Below are 26,239 nucleotides of genomic sequence, written 5' to 3' on the forward strand. Positions count from 1 at the left end.
CAGAGTGACTAGGGGAAAATGGCACAGTCCCAGCAGTCCCAGTCAGGTAAGTATTCCCAGCTGTGAACTCTGCCTCGAAATCCCTTTCAGGATCAAACTTATTCACCACCCTTATTTGAAGTAGTTGCTTAAAGGACTGCTAACTCATTCTTCTATGGGCTATTTTAAGACATGCTGTAAAATCAGCTGCTTGTAATACGCTTTAAAACATGCAGTTAATTATTAATTTTTAAACTCACTTTCAAAGTAAGAGCTTTGTGGGTCCCACTCTCGTGCTCGACAAGTCGTGCTCTCACACGTGTGAGTCACTTTCATTCTGATGCAAAACCCACATGGATGGCTACTGGCAGACCACTCATAGCGCACTTACAGGCTCTACCACCAGTCCCAATGACAAACTTTTAAGTCAAGTTTTTAAGTTAAATATATTTTAAAAGATTTTCTACGTTTCAAGCTTTTCTGCAGTATTGCCTTCCCTCTGGCAGCAGGCAAAGAGGTGATGTACATACAAATCATGTGGCTGGTTCAGGGCCCAGCAGACTCCTCCATCTCACAGCCTATAGGGTTCTTATTTAAAACCTGCTTTTCGCTATTGGAGTGACTGCGAGCAATGCAGATGCAGAAATATCCCACCCCAGAACAACAACTGTGGATAATTTGTGTTCAGTACCAGAGGCTACCATGACAGCAGAGGGGATGGGATGAGTAACCCTTATGAGTATGACTCCTCCCCAGCTTCCTCATCCCCCAAAATTTGAGACCAGCCGCTAGCAGTCAGAAGCTTGCCTCTGTCACAGGCTGCAGGCCCACCAGAGAAGAACCATGCACTAAGATTCATAAACTTTAAGACTAAATTCCTCTCAAATCCACAGCATGACTTCAACTTCTCCAGCTTCTAAGCTGCGTCCCCCGTAGGAGCACCTTGAGGACCACTTGTTTGACACCCGAATCCCTGCTCACCTGCTGACAAGTGGCAGCAATCCCCGGCTTCCTAAAGGAAACGCATTTGCTCTTGCAGCCTTTATTCTTGCTAGATTTCAGCAAGATGTTGCAAACAGTAGAATTTTAAAAGCATTGTGATCTTAACCAAAAAGCACACTGTGAGGATTGCAGGGCTCGGTTTGTACATCTGTGCTTTCAGCCCTGAAATACAACAGCAGGACTCAGAAGTTACGGTTTAGAGATGTCCCACAGCTATTAATCTGGAGACACCCTGACACAAGGGACTGTCACGGCTCCTTTTGGGGGTTACATATTTAAAAAGTAGCATGCTGTAAAATCTGTACGTTATCCTGAGCATGCTAAGTAAACAATGCTGCTATAAATCCTTAGGAAAAAGCTGTTAATGCACATGCAGAGTATGCGTTTTAAAACTCAGTATTTTCATTTCCATCGCTTTATTATTTTATCTATATAAAAGCACTAGTGGCCTTCATCATTTCATGCTGTTATTTTTTTCTTTCAGATATGAGAAAGCAAGGAAGTTTAATCATCGACATTTTCTCTTTTCACCTTCTTTCTTGACATAGTCTAAGATTGTCATGAGTACTTTCCATCTATACTTCTAGCCACCCTCAATCAAAATCTTTGAAGATCTTAATCTGTATCACAAAGTAAATTATTGCTTTTTTTTTTTCCAGTTGAGAAAAACATCTGTGCATCACATTTATGGTTAACTCCAAACCACACACAGCCCCACTGCCTCAGCGGGGAAGTACACGTCTCCCTTTGGAGCACAGCACTCACAGGAAACAGTTGCAGGAAAATTTCACTGACCAATCTCCTGATTCGCATTACATTGTGAACAGCAATTACAATACACAACTCGGTTTGCGTGTCTCTAACTGACCTCCTAAGTAGTGTACGTGAAACTAAGTACTATTCAGGGTATGGCACAAGAGTAACCAGACACCACCTGCAAACTATTTTTGCATGTACAGCCTGAAAAAGACAAATCAAATATTTCTGATATTTAATTAGCAGAAAGCTTTCTTGATTTCTAAGCCAAAAGAGAATGGGCAAAGTCAAAGAAGAGGTGTGATGGAGAAACAGGGCCCAGGCTCTGCTGGGGAAATGACCGTAGCCATGAGGACCCATTGCCAGCACACAGGATTACTCTTCCATTGATTCTGTTCCTCTTCCTCCTTTTAATGGTCCCAATATATTTACAGAAGTATACGTGAGTTCACTACACAGCACTAGGTATTGAACAATCAATCATCTTCACAAAATGTTCTGATTTTTGGGTAGCTCATCATCCAGTAACAGGCTTTTCAAAAGCAAAAATAATAGATCTAATAAGAGAATATAACCAGCAAATGCATGGTTAGCAATTGTAATTGGTAGAAAATTAGTTACTCTGATTTAACAGTTAATTATAAGCTCCCATTTGCCATGTAACTCAAAAGCCTGGAATAGCGATAACTCAGTTTAAGAGACTGCTAATGTTGGTTTACGGCACATTGGTTTTACCCAACTTTTTTGGACTGTGTTTATGACTCTTGAAGGCTCAAGACAGTTTTCAAGACTCATCTTTTTCAGTAGTGTACTTATTGCTATAAATTTGATAACATCTGTGATCCTAAGCCTTCCATTAGGTTTAAATAGATGAAAGAAACTTGATTTAGAATTTCTCTGAGTGGATAGGGAACTAATAGGTGTGGTAATGGGAGACGTAGCGCTATTTTTAAACTTGACAGGAGACATATTAGTTGCTAGTTCCCTATTACAGAAAAAGCACCAGGCTGGTTAATAATAGGCTGGCATGTTGAAATTCCTCCAATTTATTAGGAATATGATGAGAAATGGGCTCCACGCACTCTGGGCTTCAGACCAGTTTTTGTATAGAAAGGTACACATTACAACCTGCATTTGTATCCAGTTTAAGCACATAGATACGTTTAAAAAACTACATGGGAACATTTTAACTAATTATATTTGAAAAGTTTTGTCTATAGTTCATATTAGGTAATTAACTGAAAGACCAACCGCTTGTTAGAAGCCACCATTAACTGCTCTGCATGCTAATAAAAGCATCCTACATCAGAAAGTAGGTTTTCTACAGTAAATTGGAAGTGGTAAAACCTTAAACAATAAATACTGAATTGTTTCTCTATCATGGCAGTTTGGGATTTATTTAGCCCTTTAAAACACCCTTCTTGTACAAAAGCTGGGACTCCAAGAGTTAATTTAAACATTAGGCTTGGTAGCCTGAGATGTTTGGCAGCAACTTTTGAGTGGGCACAAGCCAGATTTATTTTACAGTCAGGAACTATCCATTTGAATATGTGATGAAAGGATCTGCATCTTCAGTCACACCTTGAGTCAATAAAAAGGATGGGATGAGTTCTACTGTCAGCTCTAGTTCTGCTGTGAAATCTGGGAGGAGTCCCCCACAGAGAAGTATTACTAAGGGACAAACGTGTCACTTCACAACACACTCCAGTAAGGTTACTTCAAAACAAAATTCAACTGTGGAATTTTATTCTGGACCTTAACGGGTGTGCCAAATGTATCTGCCATTTTATTCACATAAAAACCTGCAACACAAACAATTTAGTGTGATAATCATGCGGATTTGGCCAACCTACAAAATGCTTACCTAAGAGAAGAGAATAACTCATCAGATTTTCATTTGTTTTTAAGAAGCAACATTAAAGTATTAGATCTTCGCAATAGTCTGGATGTGATGTTCTTCCAATTCATAAAGTAACATTAAGGCAAAAAAAAGTTAACTATTAAGTACCATTTGAATTCATTAGAGGAAACAATTTTTGATCTTCCATTCGTACAACTCTCGCCTTTTCAAGAGAGCACCGAAGCAACGCTTCGTACTACAACCCTACGAACACAGGAATACATCTCATTAACTCCTGTCCAGGCAGGATCATGTTTTTTCTTTCAGAAACCACTTGAAAACTCTCAGATTCAATAGTAAATGTCACACGACATCAAAGGGGGACTTCATACAGCCCTAAACATATTTTTCCATTTTAAGAATATTTTTTCCTATTTCCAGCTTCGCATACAGAAAGATATGTTACCCACATCGATTTATAAATCTAGTGCAATTAGAGTTGCCAACTTTATTTAGTGGCGCAGCATTATGTTTCCTGTAAATAATTGCACTATAAAGTCTAGACTAAGCCCTCTGAAGGGGCTGAGGCAGTATCAAAGGCTTCGGAGCACATCCAAAGCACGTTCCGACAGTGCACTGCAAGTGTCTACCAACATCGCCGCTGACACCAGGACAGCCAACCTAATGACTTCAGTCAGTTGTTTTCGTTCACTTGGCCATGGAGCCTTTGGAGTCTGTGAAAGGCCTCCAAGGATTTGCTTAAAGCAATGCAGAAAAGCAGATTCCTGCATTTTATTTTGCAGTGAAAGTAGGAGAAACGAGAGGGGTCTGCCTCCTCCGCTGGGAGGTACCTATGGATATACGTATCGCAAGAAGCTGGAAAACACTGCCACGAATTAAGTAAGGCTGTCTGCGATCATCTGTCAATTGAGACGGTGAACATTTCAGGAAACACTTCTTTTCATGAATCAAAGCAATACACAAGCATCTCAAAACAGTCTGTTTGGGAAGCTTATTTTGTAAACAAGCTTAGGTTCTACATGATCTTTAAATACAGAACCTGAAAGAGGAATAAATAGTCATGTCTGGGGGAAGCCCTAGCAGACATGAAGCGTGAGTGGCTGCTTGTAGCGCCGCTGCAGGTAACAGCGAGGAAAGGACATGCACAGAGGATGAAGAAGCCTGGCCATCAAGACATAACATTTTTCCTTGAAGGTTATCAGATGGCTGGAATTAGAAAAGCACCATTAAAAACATTACTATCTGAAAGACCTTGCCTTAAAAACTTCAGCTTTGTTGCACAGGACGAAAACTGGCTATAGCATACGAGCTGCACTGCAGTCTTCAATGAAAAAGCTAAAACCAGTTTTATTGGATTTTCCTTCATTATAAATAATGAACCCATTAGTAAAATTCATGTAAGATTTTAGCTTTAGTGTCACTTGAGAAGCACTTTTCTACACGTCTAAAGGAGTCTGAAAAGCATTTACCCTGCCTCTGAGTCAACTGGCCGTGCTCCAAACACTCTCCTTCTGAAATCTGAAAATCCTTATCAAAATTGCACAGCTTCTTCAGCAAAACCAGAGTGACAGTCGTGCACAAGCTATCAAACTTCAACCACCGAAGAACCCAGCAGGCTCCTCCTGCAAACAGGTACAAGTTTAAGAAGTGGGAATTTAAAATGGTTTGTAATGGCCATGACTACTGTGGTGCAGGGAAAAAGCATCTCGACTTGCGGAGCTCAGAGATGAAGGAACTATTTTAAGGTCATTACTGGGAGATCCAACTGAAGTTTAGCCGACTATTGGTAGGTGCTGTTACTGACATTGCTGCTACTCTGAAATGCCAGAAATAACATTGCAAACCACCGCGAGAATACCGCTCACACCTCATAGATGTGAGCTCTGTGCTTATATTGACACTTCTTCGTTTCAAAGTCAAAGATCACAAGTTTCACCAGCAAGTTAGAGATCTGTACCGACTCGTGCTAAGGAGTTAACAACTGTGCAGTTCTTCTGGCCACTTGAAAATTTTTGGCAGGAACATCAGCTAAAAATTCACAGAAGCCATAAGCACCTCTTGTAGGCCTGAGGAACAAGAACAGCCACACGAAAACATGTCAGGTAGTCACCAAGACCCAAAACAGTCCTAGCAAGTGCTGACCAGAAATTACACTGACTTGCCAGTACTCCCGCAAAACCTGCGGTGTTTATTGCTGCTCTAGATGAAAGCCACAAACTGGTCATTGTGGAGGGTTTCTGCCCCAATACACCAAACACTGAAACAACAAAAACTTCTTGCCTATTAACCAAGCCACAGAACAGAAATAACATGTTAAGGTGAACTGGAATCATTTATATAAAATAAAGCTTAAAAATGGAAAATATAAAAACGCAATCTTAAAGTATTTCTTTTTCTTTGCTAGAACTCCAGTGGTGAACTCAGGTACCAAGAAATTTCAGAGTTGCCTTCCAGCTGATGAAAGAAAACAGTTGTGAAAGGTTTTCCATCTTCATAAACTTCTGCCCTTAATAGCTACAAGAAGTGCTGTACAGGTCTTTATTACAAATGAAGCAATTCAGCTCGTTCTGAGCCTTATGAGATCTGATCTCCCCAGCCCTGTTCAAGCTGAGGCTGGTCCCACAAAAATCACCTAGATGTACACACTTGAAGGATAGCACCTTCATCACTCATTTAAATCCCAAGTAGCTCTGGAAGACGCTTCGCTCTCCCAGTTTCAGTACTGGAGATACAATTAAGCAACAGGGGAAGGGGGCAAAACAAGCAGAGGATGTTTGGTCTGACCACAGCCTGATGCTGTGCTCGCACAGGTAAGTTGCCTCCAGCAAATATATGCAGTGTAATGCGATGCAAACGGCGTATGCAAATGAAGCCGCACCAAACAAACGCTTTTGGAAGAGGAAAGGAGTTATTGCCACCTATCTGCATGGAGCATGCATTAGTTAACTCCCGCTAAAGAGACCCTAATCCAAACGCCGTCTGTACATCTCAAAACGGCTACGAATCTATTTGTGAGGTGCATTCAAATGCGGCAAAATGAACAAAATCTGTTTTGCATGCCAATATCCTTGGAGAGGGCAATATTCATGCGAGCTGATTCAAGCTGCCCTGAAGAGTTGCAGCACTCTGCCTTCCTCCCGCAGCTCTGAATGAGCACGGACAAGAGATCCAGAAGCGATTCTTCCTCGAGTCTATAGGCAGCTGTTCTTCGCACTCGTGAGCATTTTCTTGGGCATTGCAAGAATGACTTGGAAAAAAAGTCTGCCTTTTCTCTTTAAAGCTCTTTTTCTTCTCAAGCTGCGTACCCCACTTGATGTTTAGCGTACTTTGAAAACACACGAGGTACTCAGCCAGCCGCTAGGCATCAGCACACTGAAGGTGTGTAATGGGTGCCGAACAAACGCAGACCAATTCGCATGGTTTTGCTTATTTATAACTGCCACTTACATACTGCTGACATTTGTAACGCCTGCCTGTGGTGACACCTGTGATGTTGCTGACACACCACTACCTTTGTAAAGTGTGTGTGTCTACAGGCACCGGCAATTCTAAGAAACTTGCTAGCAAATATACACACCGTTTCTTTTGACCGTAACTATAAAGGTTGTTTTTAATACCACACTACACCATGCTGATTTTGAAGAGGAAAAAAGCCGAATTTTAGTGAGGTTTATCCCTCCTCCACTGATTTTCTTGTCATTCAACAATAGCTCAGTTGATTACTTCTGTGCAAAATTTTCTTCTGACCATATTACTGGGTTGTTAAGAATTATTCTGTATCCACATGTACTCAGACATGCACAGAATTTCACGCGCTTGTTACCACTATTGTTGCCTGTTGACTTCTACTCTGAAGTCTACGGCCTCTAAAAACCACGTTGACCCTCCTGAAAACCTTGATAGAGTTTGACGACAGAAGTACTTGGTTTGGTTTTGTTAATGTAAGTAAACTACAAAGAATTCATCTGATCATGAAGGAGATAAGGGACTAGAGATGATCTATACAACTGTTCCCAGTCAATGGAGTCCTAAACTATCTTTACAGGAAAAAGCCACTACTAGATCTATGTAGGTATTCCAATTACCAGCTAACTGTAAGAAAATGCTTGGATCTGATAAACAAACCTGATGATAATATAGCTTCTAACCAAAAATTTGCAATTGTTTTAAAATATGCTTTAAACAACAAGATGTAACTGTTCCATCTCCTCCCTCCAACCCCAAAATCATACTATACCTTCTGCCCAGTGTTTCTCATAATTAACAAGAGGTTTCATTTATCCACCTTCATTCAAAAATGCCAAAGAGCTTAACAAACAATTAAAAGCCTTATAACACTCCTGTGAGGGAAGTAGGTGTTGCTTTCTCTACCTTCCAGATGTGAAAACAAATTTAAAATTGTCATTTGCACAACTTTCCAACAGTAGTTTTATAGTAAAGCCATGAGCAGAAGCAAGGAGCAGTGACTCCTCAATTCCCTCCTTCCAACCACCAGAACACACACGTGCTCTTTTAAACTGGCAGGAATTTGATTGCCATTTTACCACACATGAAAAATTTTCTTTCAAACAACAGTGTTAATTTCTCATTAGCATGAATCCTTGTAAGAAATAAAAAAACACAAATACGTATTTCACCCAGATTGTACTTTCATTATTTTGTTTTCTTTCTGATATGAAAATTAGATGAAATTTTGTATCTTATATTAGTATCATTCTTCATCTGGTTAGCTGATGAATTCCATCCTCAGAAGGAATATCCACACTACTTGAAACCATATGAACTGTTTCTCATGACTGAATCCCCTATTTCCTCTTCTCATGTATGTTTCTTAATGGCTTCTATTTCTTATTCTTTTACCTTCTTTTCTAATTATTTTCTGTTGTAATTATCTTAATCCTACATCATCTTTTTTCCTTCTTTAATTTTTTTCAGTTACATGATAAAGGATGCACCTATAAAGGACAAACAGCATGTCAGCTGCTACCTCGAGGAGATGCATGATTAATCTTGTCTCAGACTCTCCTTACTGTCAACTTTTTCTTGCATATGGACATCTGCACCATCCCTCCTATCTGCCTGGTCTACACTCTTAAATGTTCTTCTCTTTCCCCATCCTGCTTCACTCTTCAAACTTCAGTTTCAATAGAATCCCTTCTTCACTGTTCCAGAAGCACAACTTCACAGCTCCCCTGGCCTTATTTTCCTCACCTAATCTCCTGCCTCACATCCCCATTAAATCTTCTTCACTCAAATTGTCTCAAACACTTTTACAAACAATCTCTTACACTCTCCCTCTTACTGCCTTCTGTACCACTACAGAACAGGCTTGTACCATCCCATGAAACTATTTCTACGATGCATTCATTCATTAGTCCAAAAAGCACGAGAGCCCAACCTAGTTTTAAAAATGCTAAAATCTTTATCACGAGCCTTGCTGAAAAAGCTTCATTCCTCAAAATCAGCCAAAGATTTTTGTATGTTTTCACAAACCTAACCTACCTGTAAGTCCATAAAAGTGGCAGCCTGACTCTGCTGTCTTACAAATCAAGCTGACATCATTAATAACTGTTTGTGAATAGGCACGTACACCACTCAAGTTAAAGAAACAGCTGTTAAAATAAAGATTTTTTGACAAAAAGAACAGTACATTTTTCTGGAAGAAGATTATGTATTTTTTAAGTTATTATTTCTCATATTGTGGAACCAAGTTAACAGTTAAATCAGGTGTTTTGTTTTGTTTAAATCACACAAGTTAGCACATCATGTTTGTACTAGCTGCTTTAATGAAGACAGTCAACGTTTGCCAGAGTACAGCAAAAATAGGTACCTTTGTTATTCATCTACTTTCTGTAAGAGGCAACTCGGAGGCTTTGAGAACTGCTCTCATCAGATGGAAGCTGCAACAAATGTTCAGCCACTGCTTTCTCTTTCAGCTCTCAAAATTACAGCTGGATGCTTCAAACATTATGTGTGGTTTCTTGCATTTCAAAGCTTCTGAACTACTTGGATTGTGACATGGAAAATTCTGCCCACAGATACTTGCTTCCACTGCCTTCATGCTCCAGCCAAAACGCTAGGAACGGAAGCAGGATGCCACTGGTGGCAGTGGCACGGATGACACCATGGCACACTGCAGCCCCTGATCATACCTTGGCCGAGCAGGATCCACGTTTACTTCTGCAGCACAAAGAAGCCTACCCCTTTTCATCATTCTGCAAAGCTGACATTTCAGAAGAAGTAGGTTCTTCTAAGCAAAAAGAAAAATTGTAGTTCTCCAACAGAAGAACTTTTTGCTGTTTACTTACCATGCTATTTACCTTTATTACTTTTACACTTTCCCAATAAGCATACAACCTAATGGAACAAAATAGATGCACTATAGCCTACTGATTATTATTTGTTCCTGTTTCAAGAAAACTCTTACTGAAGCTTTCAGTATTTCTTCAGGCTTAACAAAGGTCCAGAGTTACGTTATTTGGTATCTGCTAGCAAAAAAAAAAGAAAGTTGGGTTTTCTTCCTTTCTAATATTCCCTAAGGTTACCCATCCCTTTGCATTCAGCTGGTGATAGAATGAATATCTGAAATCCTTTGAAAACTTCAGATATGCAGCAGAGATCAATACGTTTCATTAGGAGAGGCCTCTCAGAGCACATTAGTCGCACTCTCCACTACCGTCATTTACTTTTTACTTGATTCCAATGTTTTGGATTTTTTTTTAAAGTGAATTTTTATCTACAAAGCCACAAATGATGTGAGCCTTGCCTACCACTGAAAATACCACTAATGAGCAAACACTCTCAATGTTTAAAAACAGGTTGGAACCCACAGAAGAGCAATTTCAGTGAAAGACTCCTGCTCTTTTGGATTTTTCCTCTTTATATGCATCAAGCTTCACTGAAATCAGCTACTTCTTCCAAATAGCTTCTTATGCTACATAAGACAATATTAGAAAATAAAAGTGCTTCTGAACCTATCAATTAATTTTTAACTTTTTATTATGTTAAAAAAAAATGTTTTGCCTTCCTAGTAATTGCTTGACTTTGTGAGGACTAGTAAATGACCTTCACTGTGGCATACGAAAGCCCAGAGAGAGACTTGGTTCTGCTCTTCTAAAACCCAGCACTGGGCCACATCAGAACAAAGTGTGAACACAAGCTTCTTAGACATCAGAGAAACACCAGGAACATCAGAAGCTGAAACGTGTGTAGGTGTATTAGCAGTCCTACCATCCATCTGTCAGAAATCTTCGATGTTCCTGCACATCACCCACTGGCAGAGCTGTCTGCCAAGCAAAAATATTACGAAATGTTCATTATATACCAAAATCTCCCCCTTTCCCGAGGAGGGAATGGAAAAACCTGTCCCTCCATACACACATACTAACATCGCTATCACGAAACAGTGAGAGACTTTCTAATTCTCCAATAAAAGAAAATCTACCCAGAGACCAGCACTCGGGACTGTGATTTTACACATATTTTAGCAAACTTTACTTACCGCAGGATATGCTGACTTTTGATTCACATATATCGCATTTTTTAAGGTACGTTAAAGACTGAGTTTACAATTAACTGAACAGACAGCATACAAAAGGCTTTTAGAACTACACCATATGGTCTAGGGAAAGGAACAATCTGGACTATCCACATTTCAATCTGTAGGCTTGTCCACCTCTATCACACATTGTATTGCTGTAATAAAATATTAAGATAGAAATGTAAAAGTGAAAATAATCTATCTTTTACACTACCAGGGAACAAGGCATCCTACAGTCCAGTGTGCTTAACGAATATTTTAAGTTTTATGATTTTGGCATGGTGAATCAGATATAGCCAATAAAATTCCCAATTCATTTAAAACAGTATTTCCAGAAGGATATGGGTGGGTATTCATTTTGCGCTTCAGGGAAATAAAAAATACCAGTTTACATGGGGTATACTGGCAGCAGTTTATGTAACAGATGACACATTCTTGGAAATCAAATAAAAGCAGAAAGAAAATACCCATTGTTGCTTAGTGAAGGACTAATCACATGGTCACAGCTGGAACCAGTGTAAATCATTCATTAATAAAATTCTGTTGTAGTAGTCAGTTTTTTTCTGCTTTTCAAATGCCAGCAGGAAAAAAAAAAGCTTTTTCAACTCTTTGTAGAAATGATACATTTGTAAGTAGTTCATAGTAACTATTAAACTTCCTAAATCTTTGCAGACAAAAAAAAAGAATGCCTACAACAAAAACAACGCTGGCTCTAGGAAAAATTATATAAACTCATGGATTTTTATACGCAATCCCAGAACATAGTCCTAGAAAACATTTGCCACACCTGGATGTACTGCCACCAAGAAGAAGATCCACACCACAGAAAAAGACCATGCAATACCTAGGTGTTCCATAACCGCCTACTCTGTTGGACCTGAGTGTCACGTGCTCGGGGCTGACCCTGCTTTGAGCATGGGGCCACTCTAGATGGGCTGCCCACATCCCTTCCAACCTGAATTATCCTATGACCCAACAGAGACTTCTCCCTTCTTGAGATGTGACCCTTGTTTTCTCTTTGACTTTGAAATCAACATAAAAACTATCACGAGTTTTGTGTTTCGTTGCCTCCAATAGTATGGAAAATAACTCATACAAATCTCTGACTTTGCAGATAGGGAATTTTAACTCAGATCATCCTCTGCAATTATTTTGAAAGCAACCTCTTGCCATATCAGTGTTGACATGAGAGTTGTTCTACGCACAATTCCAAAGGCCTGTTTTTCTTGTAATTTCAGAGAAATTACTAAGCAATAGTAAACAAAAACTATACCATTTGAGGTTTTAAACTGCAACAATACAAAGTAAATGGGATAGGTTTTTCCTCTAGTCCAAGAGGATAAGAAAAATCAAAATCATACTGTTCCTCTCCATTCAGCGTAAACACTGCAGTAACAGCATTTGAAATGGTCAAGAATTCCTTTAACTGAAAGGTTTCTTTGAATTTAAAAGCTAAAAATATATTATCTTCCTGACTCTCTGCCTACTAAGCAATCTGAGCAGAATTAAAGCATCCTGGCTTGATAGGATATCTGGGTTTTATTGCAGAGCCTGCTAAGGACTTCTCAAACCTCTATCAAGCCCTGGACCCTTGAAATTCAGCCGCATAAGCCCTCTGCAGCCAGTGGGAATGCTCAAGTGTAAAGTTCAATGCATGCTTACATTTTCACATGATCAAAGGCTCAATTGCTCTGTTCTTCAGTCTACTGTAGTTATTCCTACCTCACAGTGACAGCCTCAGTAAGGAGATGCACTTTATATAAAACTGGTTAATACAAACAAGAAAGCCCCGGTTTTCTAGCAATTAGCTTCAAGTAGTATGAAATGACAGTTCAAAGCCCTGTTCCTGTTAATAGCATTACTTAGATAAAGAAGGAAATCACTACCTAAGAAAAGCAGAATATATAAATGAAGTGCATCTTAATATTGTCACATTCAGCAACAAAAAAGGACCCTCAAATTTCCTGCTAACTTCTGTTTTAGCAATTATGAGCGTAGACTTCGTCAGCAAGTGTAAAGTCTGAAGACAGGCATAGGAAGTGAGTATGTAAGTGCTTAAGAAAAGTAACTAAATAAAAGCAGAGTCAGAAAGCACCAACTCTCACATGCGCATGGGCCATGATGTAGATAGGCATCATTTACATAAGATACCATTTTCTGTTCTTCCTTTCCTGCAAATATAAAAATACTGCTTTTTTTCTTTTGGTAACTGAAAAATGCAGCAAAGCAGATCATGACTGGCCAGGATCTACAAGTCAACTTACTTCTTTCTGTCTGGTGATGCTTCCATTTCGATAAAATACAATGACAACAAAATACAATGACTCATAAAATGATATATGATTAGACAGATATATATATTTAATAAAAGCTGTTGAGGACCATATATGACCAGCTTACGACTCTAAAAGAACTTCTGCAGAAGAGCTAGGTAATACAATTCTCCATCTGATCGAAGGAGGCTGCCATCACGCCTCAGCCGAGCCGATCCTCCAGCAGCCCAGCACCTCGCTCTTCCCCAGCCCGGAGCCTGCCAGACACCCTGCCTTTCAGAAGTCTGTCCAAAGGACTTTGAAACAATGAAACCAGGCCTGTGAGGACACCTCCATATGCTCCCCACAAAATATTTGATTCTCTTCTTCGTTTGTCTGCTTCTAGATGAGACATGAAGAAAAGAACAGTTACAAATTCAAGGGAAAAAGCCTTTCCAGAGGCAGGAGCAGCGGCTCAGATTAAGCCACATACCCACACGCTATTCTTGTTGAAGCCACGCCCCATACATCTGACAGGAATTACACTTTTTTTTTTTTAATCTGCTGCTAACACCGTAAAAAGTGTATTGTTTCTTTTGACACTGGTGTCATCAAAAGAACCATGACTAAATGGTTTTAATGGTTTCCATGCCTAATTGCTATTATCTGGCTATTCACCAGTAGCAGCACAAGGCCATCACCACTCAGACTACCTGAGAAGCTATGACTTTGGTTACAGCCCTAAATCCAAAAAGCCATACAACCAGCACCAAAAATGGGTCCCTGTGCATGCCTCCATGCTGCTCTGACAGGCATGCAGTTACAATCAAGGAAGGCAAACAGTATAAAAACCTGAAAGTGCTGAAAATACACATTTATTAATGATTTTTCCTCACTGGAAACACCGCACCACATTGTAGGTAGCCTAATTCTTTTAAGTGAAGAGCTGTGGGAAAATATATGCAGTATTTAGTTTAGCTAGGAGACGAGTATGACAGATGTTATAAGCTAATGTTAACGCTACAAAAGCTATGATTTACCTTTACTAATCCCTCTCAATGAAAACAGTAGGACACAGAAAAGAAATGTAAGGAGACAAATTTAAGACGAGAGCATTTTTGGGAGTCGCAAGAAGGAAAGAAAAGGAGGCATAGGTGAAGGCTGCTGCTGCCTCACCTGGATATCTGGGATTTGTTTGGATCAGCTTTATTTAAATCAGTACACTAACTCTCATGTAGACAAACACCAGGACTATTAATTTCATTGGCTATTATCCAAATGTACACAAGAAGCACAAGTTCAGGCATTTAAGCTTCTGGGCTGATTCATACTTCAAAGTCAGCAGCAGTAGTAGTTTGAAGTGTCTCCAAAGGTAGCCAGCAAGGGGGGTTAGATTACCTTAGATCGTTAAGGCTTACAGTCCTCTCATCAGTTACCTAAAATAAAATACAGGTATTCATAGGCAGGGAATAAATGTTTCTAAGACACATTGCTTCTCTGCAACTATCGTGAGCTAACTTCTGATGTGACACTGTTATGACATGCATGCTGTTACTGTCAAACTTTTTGAACAAAGAAACCACTGCAGAAAGGATGATGATTCTGGATTAGAGGAAAGAATTAAAGAAAATGCACCACAAATGAATTGCAAAAAAAGTGAAGAGCTGATTAGTATTTTTGACAAGAGAATATAAAGGGGACAGACTTAACCTAATAGCTATTTTACAACCTAAATTTTATTAAACTGCTATTATATTTTGCAATTCTATATTAAAATGTGTCCTACATTAGGCAGCAAATATCTTTTAAGGAAATGTTTTGTCTTCTTTAGCAAGACAGACCTTCAGCACCAACTGCATGTACTAAAGCAATCTTTCACTCAAACGCTTTCAGGTTCTTACCCCTCCGATCTCATTTAAAATATTCAAACTTGGATGTCTATCGCTTGTGCATAAACTTAATTACCACATTTGAATCTATTCATTGAAAGTTCAGCACTCAAATGGTCTGAAGATAAAAGCTGAAGCAAAAGCAACTCCACTGGGAGCATGAGCATTTTCTGCAGTGGTCAAACACTAAGAGGGTGGGACTGTGGGTGTCTGAAATTCAAGTCTCTTACATTTTGAAGTTCACACATTGCCGCTATCCTCACCCCACCCAGCCTGTAGCTTTGTGATTTTCTGCAGGGTTGGTAAGATTTCTTTGAAAAAATAACCAAGTGGCAAGTGCGCATGCCAGGTACGAGAGGGTTTTCTCAAAATGCTCACAGCATCACTTTTCATCTTCTAAGACACACAGTCATGTGATCTTTTAACAACTATTTATTTCACACCAAACCAGATATCTCCCTAAAGCTTACCAATACAGCCTGCAGGCATATTTCTTAAATAAAAGTACTGGATCCTTGTATACTTCCAATTTGCATACTAAAGGAATGAATCAGCTATCACAGAAGTAGTAACACTGTGCAACAACTGCTCACCCCTTGCTCAAGAAAAAAATCTTGTTTATCTATTTGGGGTGGGACTCTATACTGATTGCATTTCTTGAGTTTGACAATGGTGAAATATTTTCTTAGAGAACTGTGACAAGTATGAATGCTCTTTAAGCTATTTTATGCATCAGCTATGTTAGTGAAACTCGTATCTTGTATATATAAATCTTATCACTTATTTGTAAATTTTATTTCTGTTTAAAGGTTAAAGAAATTGTATAACACCAATTTAACATAATTAAATATTAGCAAAGCAATTATTTTGTTGCAGCATTTTAAATAATTTCCTGTATAGGTCTTGTTGCAAACAGAAGTGTTTTTGCTGCAGTTTTAACAAAATCAGCAAACTGTCTTCCAGCAGCACTGATATGAAACGATATATTAACTACTGTATTTTATTTTAGAAACAAAAGGTGTTGCATCAGGACTGCGTTTGACAGAATTAAATTAGCCGACTGCCTGGCCGTGTTCAAGTTTTCAGAAAATAACTAGCTATACGTGAAAACAAGGAACTCTGCACCCCAAAAAATTAAGAAGTGAATACTGCACATTTGTTTACAGTACAAGAATAACATTTGGAATAAAGGAGCGGACACGAGAACCAGACAAGCAACCGAGGAAAGGCCAGCAGAAGAGCTCTTGCCAATAGCTCATGTGAGAAATATCTGAGGTGAAATTAGCTCTCCTTGCACTACTGGATCACAATCAAGGCTTTTGAAAAGCTACTAGAGGAGATTTACTGAAAAACTGTGATGGAAGCTATCAATGCATGATACATTATCTCCTATTATCTAAAAAAATTCTTATCTGCGACACAGCAGAGCATAAGCTAAATGCCAGTTAGCTTCAAATATTATGAGAAAAGGCCGTTTTCCAGGAAGGCATATGACTGAAACGGGGCTGCTTCTGAGCTAACCAAAATTGCTCAAGTCTTTGATTACAGGAGCTATATTTTAAAAACTTTACTGGGCCTGCTTCTGCCAGCCTACCCAGAGGGAAGAGCTGCTCCCACCCTGCTGGCCCTAAGGGCCGGGCCTTCAGCACTGTCCGCTACCCCAAAGCTCAACAGAGCTGGGGAGAAAAATCCTCTTCTTCATGAAGCCACTACTCCATTGAGCTTCCTCAGGAACGTGCACAAGTGTGGCATTACCTCTGACGTGGTATTATCCTGACTGCAGTCACAGAGCAGCAGGTGTAACACAAAATTTACATTTTTGAAACATGACAGCTGTACGTTTACCACCTATGCTGAAGTGCCGGCACCGTCCCATGCAAGTGATGCTGCGATGTAATCTTCTAAACAGTGCCATGACAACTAATGTAATTATACTGAAATAGTATTAGCTATATTTATATTATATATTTATATATTTATATTGGGGATAGTCTTACCACAGTTCTTAAGAGAACTGTTCTGCTGCTCAGGAATTAACCGTATCTCTTCTTCCCTAGAACAGCATAATTAGTCACTTTGACATTTTGCCTTCCACAGTGACTAACAAACTCCTCCTACTCTTATAATTCAGTGGAGATAGCTCAAACTTAAATTATATGGTTCAGGTAATATATACTCAACATGATCTCATTTTTTTCCTAATACCTTCTTTAATTCACTGAAACGAACTAAAGGAACAGGTAGCATTTCCTCCCACCCCCAACAGGAAATTTGTTTGGTTTTTTTTGCTAAACAAATAACCTGGTAACTCAAGCAATTTACATTTTAAGATTTACTTTGTGTTAACATCTTCCAGTTTAAAAAAAAAGTGACATTTCACTCCCTTCCCACCCAAACCCAGCCGATAGGAGGTCCCCCTCCAGCTCACCTCAGGGAGCCCTGGCAATGGCTGGGCTGCAAGGGACCGTTCTTGGGGGCATTATACAGATTACACAGAGAAGTTAAACTCACGATAGTCCATACACAGTATGAATTAGCCAAAAACACACCCATCATGTATAATTATTATTTAAACCTCACAGTTCTGACAGAACTACTCTTTTACAAAAGGTAGCGGCAGCACAGGCTGGACCAGGCCGCTGTGGCCCAGCGCTCCAACTGATGCAGGGAAAGTCAATTCTAGTCAAATATTTCTTGTGACTGAAGTGCAAAACACACCATCTGAATGTGCATGGACTAATTAGCAAATCAGATACCCACAAGCTGTGGGTAACTTCTCACTCTGCAGGCTACCTAACAGCAGATCCTTCACCACATTTAATGACCATCATCCCATAAGCATGACAAAGGCAACCAAATCGCATTTAGCCAACAAAATACGAAAATATTTTCAGAGTTCTTCCTGATTATTATTAATACTGAAGTGGAAGTTAGCACTTAAAATACTTTGAAGAACTATCCTTACTTTTGTGTTTCACTCACTGGAGGTATGATTATGGCACACAAATCCCTCTGGACTAAATGCCCTCATCAAAACATCTTATAGGTACATTAAAAATTGAATGGGCATAAACAACTCCAGCAGCTTGAAGCTTGAGTTGGTATTGCAGTGATCTTTGCAATTCATAAACACCAACACTTGGGATAGTTTGCACGGGAATACAAGCAACTAATTATCTTTTGCTTAAGGGCACGTATGGTGTGCTCTACAGGTATCGCTACTGCTTTTTGCTTAATGTATTGCCTCTTGAAGTCTTTCAATATAACAACTTGCTGATACACTCTAAAGCATTTGTAGTGTTACCAAACTGCTTTATATTCAAAGAGAATACACTGCAAGTTCTGAAAGACGATGCTAAGAAAGAACTTGTAGTTACAACACTATGTGACTTGCAAATAGTAATTTCACATTGTTCACAGAGAGACGAACCACATCGTTATGTAGCACAGAGACAGTGTTTTGACAAAAGCATCAATGCCTTTTAGAAAGTAAAAATCTGCAAGTTACAGTATCGTTTTCTGGAAAACTACTTGATTTTGCAGTATTATCTGAACTACTACCCTGATGACTGATTGACTACCAAAACTAGCTTATAATTTACAGTTGTATCTTTTTGCATTTATGTCATTAAAAATACAGGTCTGTTGGGGCAAGGTGGAGGGAACTGTGGAGAACACAGAGCTGTATTTTCCCCCAAAAAATCTTACTACTAAAGTTCATGGAGTACACTGTAGTTAATAACACAATAATAAATATTTCTCCTGGCTCTTTGATGATAAAAAGCTTTTCTCTGATGCATGACTGAAAGTATGAAATGAAATACTCAATCCAGATGACTTCTACCAACAATCAAGCCTACAAAGTAAAGAGAGAAAGCATCACACGGTAATTTAAGGGAGCCAATGGCTTCTCTACATTGTGCCAACAGACAGTAGTTCCCAAGAACTGATCCAGTGGCTGCAGAGTAATATTCCCTAGTTGTATCATCTTGTGCCACCTTCTTCCCCCTGATGTTTTTTATTCTCCTATAACTGAAAAATCACTAGAAGACAATTTTAAGTCAACAGGCAGAAGAAGACAACCTGTGCTGAGAATCTGAGCCAACAATAACTTAAGGTGCTTTCATCCATAAATACTGAACATCCAGAGGTTACAAAACATTTAGAAAAACAATGAAAACCTGCAAAAAGCATGCTGGAATGGCTGCAACCAGCAAGAGACTCCTCTAGAAATAAAGGCTAATATTAGCCTATTCAGAGACTACGGAGTGAATTTTAAAGTAGAAAAAGAGTAATTACTCAAACTGGAATGCATTTAAACCAAGGTTAATCACCCAACTAAGAGAGAAAAAGGAAGCTTAGTTAGGAACTTTGCTTCTCAAAATGCTTAAGCAGAATCTTTCCACTAAAGTTAGCTATTTCAAAAAAAATATTAAGAATGTCATTTGCAATCATGTTAAAGTAACCGAGACTGGGTTTACTGACACTCTGTGCAAGACTCCGTGTTCATAGCATTTTATTTCAAAGCAGAATTTGTCCCACTAACTCTAAATCAGTCTTTTCCAGCCACAATTGTAAACACTACTTTCATTTCTTCATGTAAGTGATTGGTACAATTGGTAAGCAGCAGTTTCAGTATTACAAATAATGAGGCAGCACAAATTCTAGAAAATGGAAACTTCTTGGGCAAAACTAACAGCCTCTTCAAACACTATTTGTAATGTTTTGTTATTAACTATTTCCTCACTAAATTACTATTTTTTTCAACTTAGACCAAGACTTGCAAAGCCGTGAAATAAAACAGCAATTCAAAGACCCAAGACATTTTACACATGCTTTGCAGCTAGTGAATTTCAGAAGTTGAAAGAAAACATTGTGAAGAAGTTGGTTAAAAACAGTACTGAGATTCTGTAAATAGATTCAACTCTTCAAAAGAAAATCTGTCACTGTAAGCAGCTTTAAAGCCAGTCTTTTAAGCTAGGACTAAACAATCCTTTACTTAGCAAAACTACACTAAGTAGAAAAATCTATATTAAAAGATGCAAATGTAAAAAACAATGCTACAATCTACTAATCATCCCCCAAATACTCTCTTTTTGGTACAAGAAACTCTACGGGTTTCATACAACACTACTTGCATGAGTGGTTTGGAAGCCAACTCATCTAAGTTGTTTCCACAACTTGACTATGTGTGCTCACAGGAAGACAAATAGGAAGGCCCCATCTTCATGATGGGGAAATCTTTGTGAATGATAGCAATATTAGGCAGATGAGTGGCTTACATTTAATTTACTGTCAGTCACAAGCATAAAGTCACGCACAAGTCTAAGTCAACACAAAGTTTCTTGGTACATGGCATGGTAAGTCTTCATCTGCTGTTATCTTGGACCCGTTTATTAAGTATTTCATATGAAATATAAAGTTACATGAAAAAAATCTCTGAATTTACAGACTGATTATCTAGTTGCTATTGTAGTAACTAGGTAAGTCTAGTTACTGCACTAGTTATACAAAAAAGCATAGCCGTTTAGTCATTTCAGAAACCCAGCCATTAGGATTTTCTCACATTCCTTAAACTTCTAGGGTTTCACACTTCTAAGGTACCAAAGATGTAATAACGCAGGCTCTTACAAAGAGCCTAAAATGGATATCTCAATTCAAAGTGAAGCAGAGTTGAACATAAATCAATAAAAGTAGCATGTATCATTAAAACTTGCTGGCAGCAAACACATGGGGTCCTTTCAAACACGTAACTGCAGCAAGCAGCAGTATCTGCACTAGCTTCATCTAGCTAGCAGAGATAAAACAACAAAGTCAGAAGAAAGTTTTAGCAACCAAGATAAACATTTTCCAAGAATGCACAGTATGTAATTATGCTGCTGTCGTATGCAAATCCTGTGTCATTGCATCTACTCTGCTGCTGGTACGTGCAATACCTAGACTGACTCGGTACAGGTATGTTAGCATATCTCTAAAACAACACACCTTCCACTTTGTGCCTGAAGACCTATCCTTTGATTTACTGAAACGTGAATATAAAAAAGCAGAAATCCTTACAAAGAAATGATAATAGCTAGCTGCTTTGATACCTATGGCAACATGACTAAAAACAAGCAATTCAAAGAAACAACTAATTCAGTTTTAAGTTATGAAGTTGAGCCTTTTTTTTTGTGTGTGTGTGGTCTTCAACTTATCTGCAAAGCTCTTTCATCCAGTCTTGTAAATAAGTGTAAGTAGCCGTTCTGAATTGATTATTACAACTTCAGGACGAGTGACACTTGACTGAAAAAGTAAAAGGATGCCAGTTCCCTTTCTTTGTTTTCATTTTCAGAGAAGGTACGTGAAAATGTTCTTCTCTCGCCATAGCCTGGCTTCTGTTCAAAAAAAGAAAATTAAAGGTTGCAGCCTGGGCACATGGTCCTCTACCCTTCTCTCTCTCAATGACTGAACAGACAAATACTTAATCTAGTAGGCTAGATAAAACTGTTTCAACAGTCTGGACAATGCAAGCGGAACATCAAGTCCTATCTTACTAAAAATCAACATCATATTCCTACAATCAGGCCGTTTGCAGGATTTGGTCCAAGTCACTTGTAGTCTACATTCTTCCAATGCATTAGAAGTTACCGAAATAACACATGGCTCTTCTTGCCTGCAGCCATTGTAGTTCAAGAAATCCAAGGATGCAGGAGTTCACTCTATTCTTTTTCCTTTTTCTGAAATTTATGGTTGGATCCCAGCAATTCATCTTGTGCCATAAAACGTTTATGGTTTCAACTCGCCCAGCAGCTTTCGGAGACTGGAGGGCCACTACGACTGTCAGAACTGTTGGCTTTACAATGGTAACTTCATTTTCATTAGTTTCACAAAAAAATATAGAAACACATGACTATTTTAGCTTCCAATAATCTCACAGAGTAAAAACATGCAACGCCAACTGGTAAGCTTTTGCTGACCACAACCACACAATTAGCTTTTGTCAGATGCTTTTAGAACTGTACAGTCATTTGTACATTATAAGACCATGATTCAATTGCCTAAAAATTTATAACGTGACACAAAATACAGCTCTTCTATGTAAAAAGTTTAAAAAAAGACTTTAGCTTCTTCCAGTACAGAAAATAAAAGCATATTTTAAGTCAGTATTTCCTCTTTAGGCTTCCCTCCGAGTTGCAGGGTGGGCTTTTAGTTTCCATTCTAAGCCGAGATGAAGCGGTCAGCCTAGCAAGCTCGTTCAGGGCTTCAGAGCTATCACACTGCCAATCCTGGCTTTATTTCTAAACTTTTATGCCCCAGGTTAGCCAGGGTCAAGAGTTCTGCTGAGGGTGTGCGTGTCTGCCTTCAAGAATGACACTACTTCAGTTCTTCACTCTGATCCATTAAATAAATGATATTTTTGATGGGTTATCCAGTGATTTGGTTAAGTACACGATGCCTGGAAAGCCACCTGGTGAGTGCTTTGACCTCATTAAAATCTGGATATTCGTTATAAGAAAACAAGCCGCTGTTTTAAGTGGTATGCTTTCATTTTCAGCTGCTGCTTCATGAACGAAAGAGCAAAACAAGCCTCTCTCAGACCTTAGTGAGAATACTGCTTCCTACAGATCGACACCTCTACCTGTGACAGGGTCTCTAAGCCAGCACCAGTTAAATACCCCATGAGCTAAAGGAGGTATGTATCTATATAGAGAGATAGATCCACACATCCATATTTTGAATACTTGCAATTACATCTGACGTGAGATTTCTAAATTGATTGTAACACAGCCGCTACAAACATCTAAGTCATGCTTATAATCTCCCTGCTAAACGAATATATTATTTATGAAACATTAAAGAAACAGAAAATTGATATTTTAAGAATTACTTCTGCAAAAGCTGTTCTGGCAATGCCGAGGTCCTAACAAACGTGTCGGCTCTGATGAACTCATAGCATATTTGCAGGTTCTAGCTGATGCCTATGCAGCTGCTCAAGTACCTCTCTCCGTGTTGTCTCATTAAAAAAAGATCCCGTTACAAAGCATGCTGAAACAGTGAGCTAATGAGGTTACATACTGGAAATCACCCCAAAATAATTATTAACTATTTACCAGAATCATGTGAAATTTCCAGTAGGCAATATTCAAATTCAAGTTGTCAGGAAAAAAAAGAAAATAACAGAAAAAGAACATATTAGCCTATGTATAAACACATCTGAGTCCATATAAAGCACTGGTTCACCTTCTACAATTGCCTTTTCTTCTGCATGGGAAAAGCCCATGCTACACCTCTCTGAAACAAGTAAAGCAATCTCCCCCCACACCTTAGCCACCTCCAACCCAAAGTGCAGCATGACATTTGATGCACACACTTTCAATACACACTTTACAAGAGTGTGGTAAAGCCCTTTCTAAAGATGATGTGAATTACAGGTATGCAGATGGAAGTGCTGGGAGGGGTTCTAGTTTCAGTTTCTGAAATACTTTCACAGCAGCAACCACATGATTCAAGGCTGTACTCATTAGTGCTACCATTTAAACACAGGATATAGTTTTGTTTGCACTAAGACATATTGCACAGATTGTAAAGAACTATATTTTAGTAATTCAGAAAAAAATATATAGCAAGTAAGACCCTAAAGAAAAAACAATGGAATAATTTGGAACTCTTTGTGGTTTTAAATTATGCTTTATCATTTGTAAGCCTCTAATAATTTTTAAGAATTTCACTGCATCAGCTAGTCTTACATTAGGCTTTAATTTCTGAAAAGTGTATTGTTAAAAATGAAACACATTCAATTTAAAACCTAGCTGCAAATCCTTTTTGGAAAGGATAAATGACCACCTAAGAAAATTATACAAAATCAGAAGGAATTGCCTTCAAACAATAAATGCACCAGAGTACACCTGAGCACACCACAATCCTGCTCCCCGTTTTCATCCCACTGCTTTTCCAGAGGGCACAGGGGAGCAGCTGAACAAAGTGTGATGGGAAGGGCTTGTCCCTAGGCATGCAACCTGCAGGACAGAGCTGAGAAAAGTCCTTGCAAGAGGACAGCCCTCGGAAGCACCCAACCCTTCTAAACCTCCACAGCAAAGAACACAAACCACATTTCTGCCTTTTTTTTTTTCCAGTCTATTTGTACCAACAAAGTAGTCACAACGGCATTGGAAATGCCCTGAAATAGGTGAACATCAGTATCCAAAAAACAGCGCTATGAAAGACTGCCCTAAAAGTAACAGAATCCAAGTAACAGAATCCTCTCTTTATTGACATTTACACAAGTAAGACAAGAGGCAAGAATTCAGTAATTTTGTATTTGGAATTTAGCTAACTCTTCTATACTACTGGATAATTAGGAAGCATTCAATAAGCATTTATTAGTTTCAACAACAAATATTTAACAAAATATTTTCAAAAAAACAGGGTCATCTAGCTATTAAGCAAATAACCATCCCGACTGCTGCGCTGCCAGGGAACCAAGAGCCGAGATAAACCCTGCATTTTGCTTTACTCTTAACAATGACACATGCAGAGCAAAGTCTACATATGGAAATCGCTGACATCTGTGGAGCCACTTAACTGCACAGTGAAGCTTGAAACAAGTTACAGACAGGCAGGTTGTCTTTACCTACCCAGTACGTATCTGACGCACAAAAAAAAGGGAAAAATGGAAGTTCATAATTAAGAGAGATGCTACAGCCACACGAACAAGCACTGGTCTGCCATCAAGCCCACTGTCACTTCTGCACGTGCTGGTAGCATTCCAGTGCACGTCCCTCACCTGTGGTTTACACCACGTGAAATTAAGCACTATGGAAGTATTTTAGAAAAAATACCTCAGTTACTTGGAGTCGCATTTTCGGAAGCAGAAGTCTAAAACCTCATGGACTTGCACTGAGACTTGGGTACCTAAGTATCTAAATCCTTTCTGAAAATGGCAGTTCAGCATCAAAGACTGCTAAAAGCTTTTGAAAAACTTGCATTTTATGTAACATTAATCACAATTCTGCCTTTGTAAGTTACACAACTTTCACAGTTTATAGTGAAACATACACAACATATAAAACTTGTGTGAGCTAGCATTTCTGTTCCCCCATCACATCAAGCACTGCCATGCTGACGACTGTCACTTATGCAGGGACTGTGACGGGGTTTAAGTGACACTGCCTTGCTGCCTAGGGCTGCTTCTCCCTAACTGAGCTGGGTGCTGTGCCTCTCCCCACACTGTTCCATCCTGCAGAAGGCACTACCTTACATGATTTGTCTTTGTCTGACACACGAGGCAAATAAGAAGCAGCCTCCAAGGCATCACGGTTTTTGTGCATCCCATTCAGACAGCCAGGACTCCTCTCCTAGCACCCCCAAGCTGCAGGGAATGCACAGAAAAGGGGCAGAGCTGGTATCAGCTCTGAGTCACCTGTGAATGTCTCCATCGGCAGAAATGCCAGCTGGATGCAGAAGCTCTGCTGTGAAGCCAACCAATGCTACCAAGGCGACTTTTATTCAAGGACAGGACCTGCTTCCTGATCACTGTCCCAAAGAGTCTGCAAACTTGATAGACAGCACACAAGCATTATAGGTAAAAAAAGGGACAAAAAGTGGAGCAAGGAGAATCAGGACAGCACGAAATGGAGGGGAGAAGATGTGTGGTGGAACTGCCCAGTGAGAAAGCACCTTGGTGGTCCTCAGCAAGCTGTGGGAGGAAGGAAGGATCTGGAGCTTTTTGTTTGCTTCTGTAGCTAAACGTAATTCAATTTGCAACATGGCAGATTTAGAAAACAAATGAAGTACTAATTGTAAGTGAATTTGTAACAAGCATATAAATACATACATATTAGTCCATGACATGGGATTTCATGTTAAAAACCAAAAGCCCCGATTTCCTGCAATAAGTTAGGACTGCTGTCTTCAGTTACTCTCCTCAATCTCCTATGTATCATCCACCTGGAGGAGATGCACCTACATACCAGAGCTACAG

At 39.2% G+C, this 26,239-nt stretch overlaps 1 protein-coding gene across 46 annotated transcripts in view; it reads right to left on the bottom strand.

Annotated features, from left to right (window-relative positions):
• Positions 1 to 26,239, bottom strand: part of GTDC1 (glycosyltransferase like domain containing 1) — a 183,149-nt gene that overhangs the window by 129,195 nt on the left and 27,715 nt on the right. The window contains exon 4 of one of the 46 annotated variants that reach the window (XM_040560646.1): positions 9,751 to 9,848. The exons of 44 other annotated variants lie outside the window; for them this stretch is intronic. The gene's annotated coding sequence lies outside the window, so the exon portion shown is untranslated. Of the gene's footprint in view, positions 1 to 7,883; positions 7,895 to 9,750; positions 9,849 to 26,239 lie in introns of those variants that run through there. One more of the 46 variants, XM_040560650.1, reaches the window with a different exon arrangement.

Source organism: Cygnus olor, chromosome 6 (assembly GCF_009769625.2).
Source record: "Cygnus olor isolate bCygOlo1 chromosome 6, bCygOlo1.pri.v2, whole genome shotgun sequence".
Lineage (NCBI taxonomy): Eukaryota > Metazoa > Chordata > Aves > Anseriformes > Anatidae > Cygnus > Cygnus olor.